Raw genomic sequence first — 5,239 nt, 5'->3', positions numbered from 1 at the left:
ACGTAGCCCAGCCATACTGGGAATGCTTTCATAGGTTGGATCTTGGCTTGTTGAGATTTCTCTGTGTTGTTCGATATTTCCCTGGTGGATCTGGCTGGAAGGAATGTCGGTCCCTTTAAGGGAGGGGCTCTGCATTTTCAGTTTCACTTAGAGGCTTTCCTTAGGAAACAGCGACCTCTTGTGGCCACGTTTCAAAATGAGAAACAGACCTCCATTCTTTATTCAGCGTCTGTGATAGGAGGGCTTAGGAATCCAGACACCTCTTGTGTCTGAATTTCAAACAGACTTCCATTCTGTATTCACGACAGATTTCTAAGAATTATCTAGTCTTCATGCACAATTACATGCAGTGTAAGTACATTCCTCACCACATAAATGAAAAGCTAACCCAAATATAAGAGATTAATCCCTTGCAGTCATTAAAAAAATGTAATTAAATATTATATTAAGTCACCCCATAAATTTGTTTAGTACTTTTATTTGTATGGACAGGAATGGGACATGTAACTATCTGTAACTTTTGTGATCTCATCCATTATTCACAGGTGTATCATGGTGCTATTGAGGGAGCACTGAATTGGCTTCAAACCATATGAACTAGTTATGAACAACAACTAGTTGTTCATAACTAGTTCATTATTATGAAGAATAATAAAACACCAGTACCAACAAGGTACATAAAAGATAAGAGATAAATATAAAATACTGTCCGTGTTACTTTCTGTTTCTTGCCCAGGGTATGGAGTTCTTAAATAATTCAGATAAATGAAAAGCCAAGCAGTATATGAGTTTCCAAAACATTTGATGTCTAGTTGAGTCTTTCATTGAGAATATTTTTTAAATTATGAGGAATTGAATAATCATAGAAATCTATTCCCTTTTTGCTTGCCATAATGATACTGACATAATAATTTCAATAACAATGCACATAAAGCAACTTAACTGACAACATTTAGAAAACTGATAAACTGATGTGTTGCTCTAAAATTTGAATTTACCACACAAACTACCATGGCTTGCCACTCACGTCATCAGTTTTGCATAATATATTCTTTCATGAACAATTAATTAATAACTAGATTAATAATTAGAGCTACTGTATTCACACCAGAAATGTTTGGGAAGGTCCCTTGTTCTAAAATAGTTGTCATATTTCTTGCAGCCCATTTTGCTATGAGAAAATTGTCTAGCAATCTTGATAATTCATTTTTCATAAACTGATTTATATATATTCTTTTTATGCTCTTTACATATTGCCATTTTAATATGTGATATGTTTTGCTTTGTATGTTTCAACTTATGACTATAAATATAATCATTTAAAATGTCATAATGTTCAAATTTTCTCTTTGTCCCGTTTGTTTTCAGTTGTCTGAACTGGACTGTATTGTGTTGTAATCTAAAAAAATAATCTGAAGAATCTAATTTAGAATCACTGGGCTGGGTGGGATCTTGGAGATCTTCTAGTTCAATCCCCTGCCCAAGGCAGGGGTTTTCATATCATCTTGGACAAATGATATCAAATCTTTTCCTATATATCTCCAGCAATGGAGCACCCACAATTCCAGGAGAGAAGCTGTTACACTGCTTAATAATCCTCACTGTTAGGAAATTCCTTTTTATTTCCAGGTTGGCACCCTCCCTTACCACACTATTTTGCATTTTGTTTTAATATCCATAGTTTATCTAATGTGGTTTGGGAAAGAGTAATATAGTTTCAGGGGGTCCGGTGGCTCAGTGGTTAAAGACCTGAGCTTGAGCTGATAGGCCAGGTTCAAGACCAAGCACTGCGTGAGGGGGTGAGCTCCCGTTACTTGTCCCAGTTCCTGCCCACCTAGCAGTTTGAAAGCATGCAAATGCAAGTGGATTAATAGGTACCACTTTATGGGAAGGTAACAGTGTTCCGTGCACCTCAGCATACAGTCATGCTGGTCACATGACCATGGAAATTTCTTTGGACAATGCTGGCTCCCTCAGCTAAGAAACGGAAATGAGCTCTGCCTCCCTAGAGTCGGACATGACTGGACAGGGGAAATTTTATCTTTATTATTGTTTCAATTTTTTGGATAATTTATATATGTACAAAGAATTATAAATTTACAAAGTGGGTGATATATTGAAAGAGATTACTCTTTTACAATGGAGAGATACTCAAAATTTACAACCTTGGATCAGTGGATTCTGTATTTTTTTTTCCTCTTCATGTATTACAAAAGGAATAAAAAAACTAGAAACTGGTTTAACCATGTAAAATCAGGAGTCCTCTGATTTCCTATCAAGTAGTGCTTATACGAGCTTAACCTTTCATATTTGCCTCCAGTCTGAGGACCTGTTGATCAACTTGTTTTAATGAAAGGTGTCAAGCCAGCTACAGAGTCACTTAAATAGGCAGGCCATCAAGCTCACATTTAAGTAGTTTGTCAAGCCACCCTGGTGTTAGCTGTATTGGATGCCTCCAGATCAACAATGTGGCTAACTCCAATTATGACATTTATCATTTTACCTTGTGCCCAGTTACTATCTTGGAACATAGCAGACTGGAAAGCTAAATAGACTGAGCCCCATTTTATCTTTTTCCTGAACCAGTTTGATTTACACTCTTGGAACTGGATAGCCTCTCTGCATTTTTTTTCTCACTGTAATTTGCAACCAGGAAAGTAGTCAAGCTCTTGGAAGAGTCAACATTCTTATTTCTCCCAAATTCTGTACCTGATTTCCATTCATTCATTCATTCATTCATTCATTCATCATTCATTCATTCATTCATTATGACTCTTCAGTGCTGGTTATTGACTTAAAAATTGGGTCCCTAAATATTTATTTTAATCAATGTATATCTTCCCACCTCACAAAGATTTCTAACGACCTTTGTACTTGTGATTTTAGAACACATACAAAAATATAGACTCATATGGCTGGAAGGGACCTTGGAGGTCTTTTAGGTCAACCCACTGCTGAAGGCAGGAGATGTTATTGCATCCTGGACAAATGGCCATTTGATCTTTTCTTGAATACCTCAAGTGATAGAGCACCCACAACTCTGGGGGGCAAACTATTCCGTTGATTAATTGTTATCACTGTCAGAAAACTGCTCCTTAGTTCCAGGTTGAATTTCCCTCTGATGACCTTCCATCCATTACGTCTTGTCCTACACTCAGGTGCTTTGGAGAATGTCAACCTCCTCATCTCTCTGAATACCCCGCACTAACTATCCAAAATGAAAGTCCAGTGCACAAATTCAGAAATAATAGCGTCCATGGGATCTATTGAGCAAATGCTGGTATTTACTTTCAAACATTGGCCTTCTGTAGCCATCAAATAAATGAACTTCTGACAAAAGACACAACAAATTAATTAGATTTGCAACCCATAAAGGCAATACTTACATGTCTGCAGCAATTAACTGTTGAAGTTTACTGTGTATAAAGATTCATCTATTTAAGAAACGATTCAATCCACATTTTTGAGAACATTTTTTTATTTTCTTCACTCATCAGGATATAGTCTTGGAACTGCATCTCCCAAGATTTCACCCATTTTCTATTGGGAGCCTATAGGTTCTCCAATTGCTACATCTGGATATTTTGAGTATTTGGATTGGAGACCAACCGGAGACATCTGGGTTATGGGCTAAATTGGGAGGCTAACAAAATTTAGCCAAAGGCAAAGGCAGATCGCATCTATATTGTTCCCAAGAAACCTTATGGGACATCATCTATTCCCACCAATTTACTGAGGAAGTTATTTAATGAAAAAAAAGGCTAGCCTGATAAAAACTGTCCTGCAAAATTCCGTGTGGATTTCTAGAATGTATTGGTTGACTGCTTTATGAGCTAGATTAGTATTTCAGTTCCCAGCCTTGGCAGCTTAAAAGGGTAGGGGCTTCATCTCCAATAATTCCTGTTGCTGAGAGGTTGAAGTCCACATATCTGAAAGTTATCAAGTCTGAGAAACATTGCTAGAATACACTTAGAATTAATATAAGACAAATAGAAGAATAAAATTTACTTTTATATCATACAAATAAAATATGATTTTGAAGCATACCTTTGAATACCACTATCATTCCAAAAATATTTTCTTACAAAAAATATTATAGATTTGCAAATAAATATCCAGATTAGCAAACCAGGTACTAGAGACCATTAGTATAAATGTAAAATGATAAAGATAGACAGATGATAGACATAGATAGATAGATAGATAGATAGATAGATAGATAGATAGATAGATAGATAGATAGATAGATAGATAGATAGATAGACAGACTAATCCTAAAGTGATACAACAGAAATATGATTTTGAATGAATATCAAACAAAACTAGAAACTCACCTCTTTAGCTGAATCTGGGAGTAATTCTGTCCCATTCCTAACTTCCCCATTATTTGCAAAAACGGGAATGTTGGGACTGAAAATCATGAGGTCACTCTTGGCACCAGCCTCTGCGCTCACACCTGCCAGGATGTGGCTGTGGCGATTGGAATAGGACCAGCTGCCCACTTCACTGGCACAGACCAGGGTGGCCATGCCAGGGCCATAAACCATGGATTCCTTTGCCTTGCAGTGGCATCGCAGGGCCACGTAGATGAGAGTGGCCAGCAAGAAGAGGCTGGAAACAGAGCAGATGGCAATGATCAGATAGACGTTGATCGAGTCCACAAGGGGCACGAAGCTCTCCCCTGACCTTCGAAGATTAATATCCGTTTTGATTGTCTGACCACTTGTCACCAGTGACACACTCAGGGTGGCTGTGGCTGAGAGCTGAGGTTTTCCATGGTCCTTCACCTGAACCAGAACACTCTGGATTTTGCCGCCTTCTGACTCCTCCAGAGAATATTTGGTACTCACCTCACCGCTATACTGGCCCACAGACCATGGAACACTGCTTTCTTCAACCAGTTCGTACCTGAGCCACGCATTGTATCCAGAATCTGCATCCAAGGCATGGATCTTGCCTACAATATGCCCAGGCATCACAGGGACCACTAGAAGAATCAGGTTCTCTTCAGATGATCCTGACATGGCAGGTGCATTGTCATTCTCGTCCAGCACAAAGACCTGAACAGTCGCATTGCCACACAAGGAGGGCATTCCAGCATCCTTGGCTCTCACCTGGAACTCCAGCAGTTTCAACTCCTCATAGTCCAAGGACTGCAGAGCATAGAGCTTTCCACTCTCCGAATGTACAGAGATGTAGCTTGACAATGGCCACAGCTTCTCGTCTATCCAATAGGTGA

The 5,239-nt window shown here is 38.5% G+C and overlaps 1 pseudogene; it reads right to left on the bottom strand.

Moving 5' to 3' along the window:
• Nucleotides 1-5,239, bottom strand: part of LOC107283620 — a 20,163-nt pseudogene that overhangs the window by 3,317 nt on the left and 11,607 nt on the right.

The sequence above is a fragment of the Protobothrops mucrosquamatus genome, unplaced genomic scaffold (genome assembly GCF_001527695.2).
Source record: "Protobothrops mucrosquamatus isolate PMUCROS unplaced genomic scaffold, P.Mucros_1.0 scaffold45, whole genome shotgun sequence".
NCBI lineage: Eukaryota > Metazoa > Chordata > Lepidosauria > Squamata > Viperidae > Protobothrops > Protobothrops mucrosquamatus.
This window is presented reverse-complemented; position numbering and strand designations above follow the sequence as displayed.